Below are 14,153 nucleotides of genomic sequence, written 5' to 3'. Positions count from 1 at the left end.
TGTCAGCAGCAGCGATGGAGAGAAGGGGACAGGATTGAAATTTATTGAGAAAGTAATATTGAATCAATAGGACTTGATGACTATTTGTATGTGGGTAGTAAAACACTGGCAGGACAAAAGAACAATGCTGTAGTTTCCGGTTTAGGTGACTGAGTGAACAGAGTTGCTATTTGTTAGAAGGGACCTCCCTCCCCCTCTTTTCTTCTCTCCTGATTTCCAGGAGGAAGACCGTTCCCTGAGCACAGGTGGTCTTTCTCTGCCTTCTCACTCACTGACCCTTCTGACTGGTGACCTTGGGAAGCATATCTCTGCAATACGTTAGGCTTTGTCCTCCCTTTTGGGGTCAAATCTAACTTCAAAGAGCAAACGTTCTTCACTGATTAGAATGGCCAAACTATGACGCCATTAGAACACATATGACGCCAAATACCGGCAAGGATGTGGAGTAACAGGAACTCTCATTCACTGTGGGTGGGAGTTCAAAATAGGCAACCGGTTTGGAAGACAGTGTAGTGATTTCTTATACCACTAAACATGTTCCTGACATACAGTCCAGCCATCATGTTTCAACCAAAGGAGTTGAAAACTTATGTGCACAAAAATACCTGCACCCAGATGTTTACAGCAGCTTTATTTGTAATTGCCAAAACCTGAAAGTAGCCAAAATGTCCTTCAGTGGGTGAATGGATAAATGAACTGTGGTATATCCAGACAATTGAATATTATTCAGTGCTAAAAATAATTGCACTATCACGCCATGAGAAGACACAGAACCACCTTAAATGCATTTCACTAAGTGAAAGAAGCCAATCTGAAAGGCTGCATACCGTATGACTTCACGTTTATGACATTCCAGAAAAGGCATAACTACAGAGATAATAAAAAGACCAGTGGCTCCTCGCACTTGGGGGTGGTGGGATGACCAGGTAGAGCGCAGGATTGTTAGGACAGTGAGACTCTTCTGTATGATAATGCAATGGTGGATACACGTCATTGTACATTGTCCAAACCCATAGAACGTGAAACACCAAGAGTGAACCCTAATATAAACAATAGACTCTGGGATAAAGACATGGCAATATAGGTTCATTGGCTGTGACAAATGTTCCACTCAGATAGGGGATGTTGACAGTGGCTCTCAGACTATGAATACAGACGGGGGCAGGGAGTATATATGGGTACCCTATACCTTTTGCTTAATTTTGCTGTGACCCTAAAACTGCTCTTGAAAAATAAAGTCTATTGTTGTTGTTAATCTTTTCCCCAGGATATTTTTCCATTGATTTTTTTTAAGAGAGTGGAAGGGAGGGGGTGAGACTGAGCGAGAGAAAAACATCAATGCATCGATGTAAGAGAGACACATCAATTGGTTGCCTCCTGCATGTGTCCTGACTAGGGCCAGAGCCGCAACTGAGGGATCTGCCCTTGACTAGAATCGAACCTGAGACCCTTCAGTCCTCAGGCCAATGCTCTATCCACTGAGCCAAACTGGCTAGGGCAAGTCTATTTTTTTAAAAGTCCTCTGCTCCTCCAAGACATAGTACTAGCAAGCCACTTGCCTCATAGGCCCAAAGCCGCACTTCCCACCTGATCTCCAGCAGTAAAAAACCTGATATTTTGGCCTGTAGCTTTACTGTTTATTTTATTTTACAACTTTATTCAAAACCCAGGGAGAGTACTATTAGGGGTTTCCTCAAAGATCCTTGATATTTGGTGCATTGGGGAATAAAAAAAAAAAAAAAAGACTGGGATTCAGGAAGCCAAATATACAGCCAGCCAGAGGCTGTGGCTGTGCCCCGGCTCCTGTGTTTTGATCCTGGTGGTTTCTAGAAGTGGGTGAGGCTGCATGGTGTTTTCTGTTTGTTGACCGCTGTGTGGTTGTCTGTTATTAGTCCTGGTGTGGCAGGAAGGTTGTGCCCTAGACCAAATGGGGTATTGGCTTTAGTGAGCACATTTTAAAAAATATTTGTATTGATTTTTAGAGTGAGAGGAAGGAAGAGGGAGAGAGACAGAAACATTCAGATGAGAGCAAAACATCTATCAGCTGCCTCCCACACGCCTCCTACCAGAGATGGAGCCCGAAACCTGGGCATGTGCCCTGACCAGGAATTGAACAGGAAATCCCCTCCATGCACGGGAGGATGTGCTGCCCAATCAGGTAAGTCACACTGGCCAGGGCTGCTGGGTGACTTCAGATGCATGTAGCTAAATCTGAGTGCCCTCCAGTAAGAAGCCCACCTGTTGAACAAGTTGAGCAAACCAAGAGTAAGGACGGGGCCCACAAGTCTTTCCCCAATGCATCCAGCCAGGCTGACGGGCATGACTCTAGGTCTGCTGGCTGGACCAAGGCGGGTCACCTCCCTGCAGGGACAGAGCAGCACAGTCCAGCTCCCTGTGGCCAGCTCACCCCCAGGAGGATGAAGAGACAAAGACAGACGGAAGGGAGTTTTGGAAAAGACTTCCTCCTGGAAGCCAGGCGAGGGGGAGAAGTCACCCCCTCTGACACCATTCAAGACGGGGACTTAGGAAGCGGAGCGTTCAGCTGGCTTCGTTGAGGGAGCCCGCTGATAGCAAGTTTGTGACTTCCAGTCGGTATGTGGGGTCTGCTCAGCCAGGGGAACCCTGACCAGCCACACCCTTTCTTCCCTGCACATCTCACCTGCAGGGTCAGTGGGGCCAGTTCGGCAAACACAGACTGAGACCCCCTGGCCACCCCCAGCCCTGAGCTCCCAGGGTCACCGGCCAAGGAGCAGATTCTCTGTTATTTGCTTTGATAGTAGGACCCAAGTCAATTATTCAGCAGCATTCCCACCCCTGCAGCATGTTCGACTGCGGCAATTAGCTCCGCTTCTGCTGAGATTGCCTTGATCCCAGTGTTCCCTCACCTCTGACCCCAGCGAATTTAATTCAGCTTCTTTAATAATTTCTGGGAGTGGAGATTATGTCGGGTGAGCAGGTTCGCTCCTGCAGAAATCAACTTAAATCCTGAAGCTGCACACTGCATATTTAGGAAGGCTGAGAGCTGAGTTGCTTTGGGTGCAAGCAGGACGGGTAAGCAGGAGTGGCTCCACAGGGAGGCTGGGGGAGCAGGCCACGCCCTGCCAGGTGCATGGGGATCGGGGGCGGGCTGTCCAGCACCCCTTAGATGAGTGACTTCCTGGGAGGGCTATGGTGCTAGAAGCAGCTCCTTCCCTGGGTCCCGCAGGGAGCAGAATAGCTGTAAGATTGCATGATGCTCCAAGTTAGACATGCAAGCCCCTCCTTCATTGTTCACGCCTCCCTTTACTCAACAACAATGCATGTTCTAGGCGTGGACTGGGAACTGGACGAGGCAAAGGTGGGAAACGTGTGGTCCTTGAGGGGCCCTTTATGGACCTTTAGGGGAAGAGAGACGTGCATGGTAGACAGGTACGAAGGATGAAGCCACTCTGGAGCGTAAGGTCATCCCATAATTTGGGGTCTGGTGCACCTGACCCTGGAGAGCCAATCAGGCCTCTGTCTGCAGAACTTGGAACATGAATCAGAAACTGCTCAACATTCCAGTGGCTAGAGCCATCGGGAGAAGTTACTGAGAGGCCATGCATTTAACCTTGTGCCTGAGTTGAGGAGATGCTGGTCTGCAGAGAGGGTGGAGGGGGTGGGAGACAGAGGGACGGAGGGGCAGGGAGGGACAGACAGATAGAAAGATGGAGAAGCAGAAAGGGAGAGGAGAGATAGGGGCACAAGGCCAATACTCAGATAAAAGCAGAAGTAGAAGGGGAAACGTGGCTATTCCCTGTGTTCCCAGAGGTTTTCCAGGTTTCTGTTCCAGGCCTTGCTGAGGCTCAGCGACTATCTTGGCCTTGGGATTCTGTGGGACCGACACCTCCATATTCTTATAAACAGCCCCTCTGTTGGCCTAACCTGGCTTGAGTGAGTTCCTGACACTTGCCAACGAAAGCGTTCGTAAGTGTGGCAGACAGCTGCAACGCACTGGCCTAGCCGGCACACGGGCAAGAGAGGAGGCTGCGGAGTGCGGGCGAGGGCCATCTCACTCCAGGTGCAGGAGTCAGGCCAGCTGGGGAAGGCTTCCTAAATCACAGTCACAAAGAAACCACAGCAGGGAAGAAGGTCGTTAAACAGTCACTTGTCCCAGACACTTTTCTATGTACTCCACGCTTATCTCTAACTTACTCTTTGCAGCAAACTAGGAAGCAGGGATGAGGATGAGGGTGACCCTGTTGTTCAGATGGGAAAACTTAGGTTTGGAGAGGCTAAGTCTCTTGCCCCAGAACATGTAACTCGGAGCTGAGATTTGCCCCCTGTCCCCTGCTCTGTTCCGCCACTGGGCCGCTCTGCTCCCCTCCCCAGGGCTGCTCACGTGGACAAGAGCAAGCAGGGCCGAAGGCTGATGCCTTGTGTAGAGGAAACAGTGCGCACAATGAAAAGTAGAGAGTTATAGGAGGTGTGGTGATCAGCTCCATAATTTGCAGGGCCCGGAGCAAAATGAGAATGTGTGCAGCGCTGTGTACAGAGCTAAGATCTGAAAACAGCCTGAGTGCCCATCAGTAGGTAAGTAGATACAAAGGCTGTGGTACATTAACACAACAGAATACTATGCAACTTACCCTTTGAGACAGCATAGAGGGACCTGGAGGGTATTATGCTAAGCGAAATAAGTCAGTCAGAGAAAGACAAGTTCCGTATGAGCTCATCTATATGTGGAATCTAATGAACAAAATAAACTGATGGACAAAATAGGCCCAGAGACATGGAAGCATGGAACAGATTGTGGAATCTCAGAGGGAAGGGGGGGGGGGGAGGGCATAGATTACCAAAGAACTTATATGCATAACCCGTGGCCACAGGCATTAATGCAGTGAAGGCCTGGGGGGGTGGGAACTGGGTGGAGGGGAGCAATGGGGGACATCTGTGATACCCTCAACAATAAAGATAAATAAATTTAAAAGAAAAAAAAAGCAGAAAGAAGAAAGAAAGAAAGAAAGAAAGAAAGAAAGAAAGAAAGAAAGAAAGAAAGGAAATTGGAGCAGCGATGGCAGAGCAATAAGCCAGGCCCTTCTGGATGCCGAGCCCTGTGGCCTGTGCAGGTCACTCGCACACGAAACTGGCCAGGAGTTTGGGCACCACCGCCACCATTTCCTGCCTGGGTCTCAAGAGGGAGTGCAGTGGGCATTGTGGTCCCAGATGAGGGCAGGCAGGCCTCTTGTGCAAGACTAGAGGTTTGGATTTGACCCTGTAAGGGCTGGGGAGCCAGTGAGGGATTCTGAGAGACCAGCGGTTCCACCCAAGTTTGTGCTTTACACACAGCAGGCCGCTGTGGGAGGCAGGGAGGCCACCGTTCCTGTAGGTGACCCCAGCAGGGGCTTTCTTAACTCGGCCCGCGCCGGGTCTCTTGAATTCCTGAGAGAATCCGGCCAAGAAAGGTCAGAGGCCGAGGTGGGAAATGCTCACTTGGGGGACGCTGACTCCACGCACACAGCATTTCCCTTAAAAGTCTCAGCTGGAGGAAAATATTTAAATAGAAGTCATTAGTGAGCATATTTCTGAAGCCAATGGCGCCTAATAAGTCAAAATTGCTTTCCCTAAAAATGAGACCTATTGAAGGTTTCCAACCCCCCTTTCTGAAGTGCTCAATTAGGATGAAAAAAAAAAAAATCCATAACTCCCCTTGGATTGAACTTGCTGAAAGGCAGGCGAGCTTTCTGGCTAGGTACTGCCCAACCACCGCGATACAAAGCAGCCCTTTCAGGTAATTTATATCTCAGACAGGAGTTCAGAAATGGGTCCTCTTGGAACTAAAAGCATTGTAAGTAAGCTGGGCAGGGCGGCCAGGCCGGCTGCGGCCGCGAGTCATAGGCTAGCCTCCTCATGTCCCTACCCGGGTATGGGACCGGCTCCAGCCTGGTCCACGTCCACGTAGGCCCCACACAGGCCCCACTCATCGTCCTTGAGGGAGATTGAGCCCCAGGGAAGGGCAGGGACCGCTCCAGGTCCCACAGAAGGACAGTGGCTGAGCCAGTTCCAGAGCCCAGCCTCCTAACTGCTCAGGGCTATTCATCTCTCACTGGGTGCTGGGACTGCCCTCTGCCTGAGGGCCAGCAGAGGGCAGTGTGGAGGAGGGACAGGCCAGTGCAAGACTCATAAATGCTCTAAGAACCAGAGCTATGATGAAAACAAACACATCTAAAAAGTATTCCTGTGTGTGCATGCACACATGTATGTCCATGTGTATATGTATGTATGTACAAATGCATGAATTTGTGTGTACATGGGCGTGGTGTGTTGTGGTGCACGTGTATTCAGGTGTATGTACATATTGTACATGTATGTATACACGTTCACATGTGTGCGCATATATATGCATACTTAAAATATGTTAGTGCACACACTCAAGTGTGCATGTATGTGTGTCTGTGTTGAGGTTGGGGGTGCCTAACCCAGCCTGGGATAGTCAGATACTATAATTCAGGAGCTGAGGTCAAGTCTTGGGCAAGGCTGGCAAAACGTGGATGATGAGTTTGGCTGCGTCAGACCTTTATTGATGGAGTTTGTACCTAATCTGGGAGGACCTTGAAGGATCACAAGGAGGTGCGACTTGGCCATATCTGCATTTTATTTTTTTAAATATGTTTTTATTGATTTTAGAGAGAGAGAGGGGTGAGGGAGAGAGAAATGTCAGTTGGCTGCCTCTTGCACGCCCCCTACTGAGGATCAAACCCACAACCTGGGCATGTGTCCTGACCTGTGACCTCTCGGTGCCCCGGACAACGCTCAGCCAACGGAGGCTCAGCAGCCAGGGCAGACCTGCATTTTAGAAACTGCAAATGCCCACATATAGGATGAGGTTATTTTTCTCCAATTTTCCCCCCAGAAAAGATTTCTTCCAAAATCTCTCATGTAACCAACAGGACGCTGTCTAGATTGTTTTGAAGAGCAGGGCTGTTTGGGGAGAGACATGGTAGCCTGAACCCCCTTGATCAGTCAGTAGAAATAAAAGGAGATAAAGAAATTGAACATAGGCGAATTAATTAATTATTCCTGGGACTGACCCCAGAACTGTTTGGTGTTACTGTAAGCAAATCTTTGCAAGGTTATCTTTAAAAAGCACTGAAGGAGGTGATTTCTTTTCAGGAGACGGTCATAATGATGGGTAAAGAGGTGCTTGCGGCTGGGTGTGGAGGAGCCAGATCTGTCTTTATAAAGGGTGGTTCTGGGAGGCAGGGGCCAGGCTGGTGATGCAGGGTTCCAGGAGGCTGACTTGGGAGGAGGGAGGCAGGCTGGAGGAGGCAGAGGTGGCACAGGCTCACGGAGGGGAAACTGCAACTTGGGGCAAGGCCTCAGCGTGTCTCAGTGGCTCCTTCAGGGGCAAGGGTGCCTCTGACGTGCCACATTCACCAGCAGCCACCTCCATCTGCCTGGAAATGCAGGTGACAGACACCGGATGACTGCTGGCACTGGCTGTCCCTTCCCATTTCCCTATTCCTGGGAGCTTGGTCCAAACTGGGTGGAGTCTGGTCAGAGAGCCTGACACATACCTGACTTCTGTCATCTCTCAGGTGGGGAGGGGTCGGGAGGGGCACTGGGCCCACAAACCAGGCCTTGGCTTTGCTGAGATGGTGCTGAAACTGCCTACTCACCTGGGGACTGACTTCAGGGGAAGAGGTGGCCTCAGCTATTTGTCTTAAACTCAGGCCAACATTCTGAGGGTCAAACTCATACATATAGAAACAAAAAGATCCTGCTCCACTCTCTCTGGTTCTTGTTGCCATGGCAACTGCAGGCCTAGAAAGGGTGGTCAGGATGGTCAGGACCCACCACCCCTCTCCCTTCCCCACATCACTGTTTCCACCTGCCGGTGCAAAACTTCCAACGGCTCTCCAGAGCCCAGCTCTAGGATGAAGGCCAAATCCCCTAGGTTTCCTAATACACTTCTAGCCTTGTGTCCCCACTTGCTTGCCAACCGTAGAGAATGGCTCACCTTCCCTGGGCATTCAAGTATGTTTGCTGCCTTAGTCTTGATGGACTTGCATCGCCTCCTCTTGGTTCTGGAATATTCTTCTCCTCCACCCACCCACTCCATCAACCCATACCTTTTTTTGAAGTGTTCTCCTCAACCTCTATTTCTAGTCCTCCAAAATGGATTCCTTGCTCTTCTGAGCTGCCCAGACTGGTGAAATCAAGGTCTGGAGGGCCTACCTGAATTATACAGACACCTCCACGCCCCCAGATCCCTGACCCACCCCAGCCCTCGGTTTCCCACCCTCCCAGACACCAGGCTCACACATCTCTGCCTCAAACACAATCCCAGGTGGAGGTGGAGGAAGCATGAGGGAGCTCAAGCACCATCCATTGCACACATCCTTATAGAATCCTGCCCAAGGCAGGCCCTGTCCTCTGTTCTGGGGAAGCAGTGTTCATGAACTTGAACCTGGCCCTGCCTCATGCACATCCATAGTCACATGATGCCTCTAGCTTCCAAACTTCTCTAGTCTGAGACGTCTAGTTGTTTGAAATGAGCCCAGTGGACATTTTACAGGATACCTGACCAGCACCTCTCAGAACTGTCAAAGTCACGAAGGACAAGGAAAGGTTGAGAAAGTGCCACAGAGCAAAAGGGACTGGAGAGAAGCGACAGCTAAATGCAGTGTGGTAGCCTGGATTGGATCCTGGAGCAGAAAGGAGACAGTAAAGAAAAGTTGGTGAGATCCAAACAAATCTGGAGTTTGGTTAACCGCTATGTGCCAATGCGAGTTTCTCAGCTTTGACAAGGTGCCATATGATATGAGATGTTCACAATGGGAGAAACTGAGGGAGGGCCCCAGGAGAACTCTGCTGTCTTTGCTACTTTACAGTAAATCCAAAATTATTACAAAATCCGTGTACAAAAGTGAACCCATCTCCTCTTTTTTTTTTTAAATATATATTTTATTGACTGTTTACAGCGAGGAAGGGAGAGGGATAGAGAGCTAGAAACATCGATGAGAGAGAAGCATCGATCAGCTGCCTCCTGCACACCCCCCACTGGGGATGTGCCCGCAACCAAGGTACATGCCCCTGACCGGAATCGAACCTGGGACCCTTCGGTCCCCAGGCCGACGACGCTCTATCCAGTGAGCCAAAGCAGCCAGGGCCACCTCCTCTTTTATCAATGTGATGAGCTTGAGTTACTCCGCAGCTTAACTCAGAAGACAACTTGCAAGTTCAAGGCCTTTGATAAGTGACTTACAGGGAAGTTCATAAAAATGGAACAAAGATGAGGTGCTTCCTCTGCTACGCACATCCTGTGCCCGCTAGTGACCAGGCAGCGGGAGGAACAGAGCAGGGCGCCTACTCTGCCCCTCTCTAGCACCAGGCCCACTTGCCACCCCAGCACCCTCACACCTTCTAGCCGACAACTGGTCCCATAAGCATCCCCAACCAACTGACTTCTGCACTCGGCCCCACCCCATCGCTGTCTTTGTGCAGGTAGGATGGGTGATGGGTCAGGCAGTCACAAACCCAATCCATCAGACCTTATTCCAGCACCTGCCAATCAGACCCCAGGCAGGTCTGGTGAAAATTATCATCATAACTCCCACCAGCTGGAAGAATCCTCATATTAAATATACACCTCTGCCAGAAACTATGCCCTAGAAAGAAAACACTTTCCCCATTTTGCAGATTGAAAAGCTACCGGGGGAAGCCCTAGCCAGTGTTGCTCAGAGGTTAGAGCATCAGCCTACACACTGAAGGGTCTCAAGTTTGATTCCTGGTCAAGGGCACAGACCTGGGTTGCGAATTCACTCCCATGCCCTAGTCAGGGTGCATGCAGCACGTGCAGGAGGCAACTAATCCATGTGTGTCTCTTTCTCCTCCCTCCCTCCCTTCCACTGTCTCTAAAAATCAATGGAAAAATTATCCTAGAGTGAGGATTGAAACAAACAAATAAATAAAAATTAAAAGCTACTGGGAGAAATTATTTTATTTGCCCAACTAGAGAAGCAGAAGGGATTGATCCCAAAGTACTCTCATTTCATTCCCTGCCTCACTTAAAGAAAGCCCTTCAACATCAGCGAGACAACATGCCCATATTCCAGAAAGGCAGACCAGGACTCAGAAAGGCAGACCGGGGCCCAGAAAGGGAAGTTTTGCTTGAGGCTACACAGCCTGTCCAGGTGGAACCATAAAGGAGCTCAGGCTTCCTCCTGTTTTCAGCCCAGTGCCCTCTCCACGGCCTCAGAATTCCTAAAACTTCCAGGCACCTCTGGCCCAGGCCTACGAAGCCTGGCTGCGCCCAGACCAGACCAGTGCTCAGAGGGGCTCCTTTCTTCCCAGGCAGATTCCCGCCCTTGCCGCCCCTCTGGGTGTTGGCAGGCACAGCTCAGCAGGGGGTGCAATTACCATCTGTCGCTGGCTCAGAGGCATACTTAAGTCGCTAGTACTCAAGGAGAGACAAGTAAACAGCAGCCCAGCAAATCATTGAGCTCAGTCTCGGGTCTGCCTGCATGGAGAGGGCGGCTCACCTTCCCTGGGCATTCCAAGCATGTCTGCTGCCTTAGTCTTAATGGACTAGCTAGCATCATCCCCTCTTGGTCTTGGAATATTGTTCTCCACCCACCACTCCATCAGCCCATATCTATTTTGGAAGTGTCTCCTCAGCCTCTACTTCCATTCCTCCAAAGCGGGTTCCTTGCTCTTCTGAGCTGCCCAAACGGATGACGCAGGTTTGGAGGGCCTACCTGAACGATACAGATGCCTCCACATGCTCTGATCCCCCCCCATCTGATCCCAGCCCTCGGTTCTCCACCCTCCCAGACACCAGGCGCACATCTCTTCCCCTCCCCCATTGTGAGATGTTGCCTAAGGTTCTCGGTCTCTGAACACTGGGTGCCCCGGTGATGGGGTCCTCCGTGGGAGCGAAGGCACCCTGGGAAGGCTACCCCGGAAGGGTCCAGCTCAGCCACCCTGCAGGCCAGGGTGTCCAGGAGCAGCAGCTAAGAGCTACACGTCCAAGGAGGGTGCTTGGATCCAGGTGCTCCCGAGTGTGGGTGGGCACTTCTTCCTCATGCCCGGGCAGGGGGCATGCAGTACAGTGAGCTGCACACACGCTCCCTCTGGTCTCCCTGGTGGCCCGTAGAATCCGAGGGACGATTATGGTGGCTGGACACAGACAGGGATCAGTCCTCCACCCAAGCAGCCTCTGGATTCTTGGGAAGAAACATGGCGACAATGGGAAAGCTGCTGGGTTCACATTGCATTGAAAAACAAACAAACCCAAGTATTCAATGAATATTTAGTGAGCGTGGCTGTACCCAAGAATTAAGCCTGCCCCTAAGGGTATAGTTGTGAATGGCACAGAAAGATCCCTGGCTGTGTGGGGGCTGAAATTCTAGCTGTGAGGGTCGGGGAGAAAACGACAAACACTAAACAAATAAAGACACAAGGTCATGACAGGGTGACGTGTTTTCTGGACAGGGGAGGGTGCCATTTGGAGGACAAGAAGGCACCACCCTGGTAGATCAAGAGAGCATCGCATCCGTGGCATTTCTAAACTGTAGCAAAGCCTTGGGAGAAAGCTCTTCATATAATATTTACTAAAATGTGTTGTGTGCTTAACCTGTGACCATGTGCTACAAACTCAAGAGGCATTTATTTTGAGGTTTTTAGGAACCCAACAGTGGGTGCGTTTTCTCTAATTTGCTGATGAAGACGTTGAGGCCCAGAGAAATGATCACTTGCTCAAGGTGAGAGAGAGATGGAGCTGGGATTTGACACCCTGCCTGGACTTGTCATCCCCACGCCAATGACAACTCAGCTGCCTTTGACAACATGACACGGAAATGTGGGCTTGACAATTACTAACTTGTTAAGTGGCCATTTTTAAAGATTGATGACCAGGTGAGCCCCCTGTGGAGGGAGATCGCTGTGGTGGAGGCACTGGCTTGATCTGCATCCCTGCCATGTCCATTGGTGTCAATGATCAGAAGGAGGGCTCAGGCGGCCAGTAACGGTCCAGCCTCCTCTCCAACCACCCCTGACCTTGCACCAGCTGTGTCAAGTTACTGGCAATTCCCTTAATACAATGTGCGTTTCATGCCTTTCTACCTTCACACAGGATGCTTACCTGCCCTGGAATGGCCCCTGCTCCCTGTGATGCAGATGATGCCTACTTTTTCTTCAAGGGTCAGGTGAAATGTCACCTCCTCCAGGAAGCCTTCCCTGAACTTTTCCAAAATGATGTTGCAGATCTTTTGATTTCCGATGCACCATGCACGTATATGGCACACACAGTGAGTAGTCTTCCCATCAGCCATCACACTCTTCTCTGCAAACAGAGGAACTATTTGAGCAAGTGGTCATGTGCCGGAAGCTGCAAGCATCCTAACAGGAATAGCAGAGCTTCTCCTTTGTGGTATGGTGTCTCTTTGGATCTGTTTCTTTACCCAGTTCTTCACACTGGAAACTCATTGAGGGTTCTGGTTCTTCTTTTCAAAGGGTTTCCAATGTTGAACACAAAATCGATGGGCGCCTTGCCCACTGAATCAGTGAAAGGATGGATAGATGGAAGGATGGATGATGGAAGGAGAAACTACCATATAGCATGAGGCTAGGAGGCAATTCAAATACTTGGGATCCAGTCATTGAGAGCCACAAGAGAGGAGTTGGAGTCAAGAGCCAAACATAGGAAGACGGAATTGAAGTGCCAGGCTTGCAGAGGAGAGAGGAGAGTGCGTAACTCAGCAGGACCTGGACATGTGTCAACACTGTCATGGGACCTCCATAGCCCTGTGATGTTAACATATCTTCCCACAATGCCTTCTGGGATAGAGACAGGGATGATATGTGAATTCACATCAGACAGTCCCAGCTACGGAGAGAGAAGAGCTGTGGCAGAGAGTTGTACGGGGGTTGGGAGTGATTCCACTATCAGGTGTAGTCCAGGGCCTCCTGGTACCCTCTTATCTACCTCCATTGACACAGAGGAGGGCTTCATCCCAACTCTGAAACACTCCTGGCCATTTGAATACTGGCAGTGGCCCAAGCAACATGTCCCAGGCCCTTCACAACTACTTCCTGGATGCTTTTATGCACCTCCTTTCTCAACATCTCTCCCCAGAGTCAGCAGGTGGGCCTTCCTACCTCTCTCTCCACTCAGAGGCCCTGTGGTGCGCCCCTAGAGGGCTTTGCAGAGCAGGTGCAGTGTGGCATTGCCCACAGAAATGGCACAGATGCCTGGCAGCCCTTTCTCTTCTTTTATTGAGGCAACTCTCCTCCCTGTGGCAGCCACATCACTCTCCTCTGCTTGACTCCTCTGTCCCAAATGGTAGCTGCAGGGCAATGCCAGGCCTCCCAGAGGAGCTGGGCTTGAGTTCTCCTGGGGCTTGCGGTGAGCCTGAGGCATTCATTCACCTTCGGGCCTCGGCAGCTTCATGTGTAAAGTGGGCCCACGAAGGCACCCACCACCCATTATGAGTCTGAAGTGAGGCAGTGGGCGTGAGAAAGCCAGGATCTGCTTCACAGGCATGAGGCAAGTGTAGGGTACAGTCCCCTGCTCAGAAGGGCTCCACACTGGCATTAATGTTCTGCTCTTATCTCTTGAAATTCTTAATAATTTTTGAACAAAGGGCTCACATGTTCATTTTGCATTGGGCCCTGCAAATTACTAGTATGCAGCAGGTCCTGGAGAGGGCTTGGAACCCCAAATGCACTGTAAACCATGCAGTGGTTATTGTTGTTGACAATTATAGCAACACACACATTCACATTCGGAAAGGGATGCTTAAGGGGTTTTTCTGCAAGCCAGGAGTGCTGGAGCCCAACAGGATGCGTCTCTTATGCCCGTGCCCCTGCTAGTTCCGGAGCTCACACGTTCCCCTGGAGGGAGCTGACTGCTCTAACTTTGGTGCTTGGTCAGACCAGCAAGTCCCTCTTCTCTCTGGCTGACCCACAGGAAAGCAGGGCTCTGACTGGTCCCCACGCTAATCCTCTCCCCGCAGCCTAGCACCTGTTGAAAGGCTCCTCTGAGCCTTGGCAAGCAGCTCTGCCCCTAGCGGGAGTCAGAGGCATGAAACTTGCTTTCGGGAAGCCAGGATTAGAGCCGCAACACCTGCTCCCACAGCCTCTGCGGTCCTCAGCCTCCCGGAGCTTCTCACAGTCAGCCACAGGTGAGGACA

This window comes from Myotis nattereri (genome assembly GCF_964212035.1).
Source record: "Myotis nattereri genome assembly, chromosome: 16".
Lineage (NCBI taxonomy): Eukaryota > Metazoa > Chordata > Mammalia > Chiroptera > Vespertilionidae > Myotis > Myotis nattereri.
Note: the sequence above shows the minus strand (reverse complement) of the source record.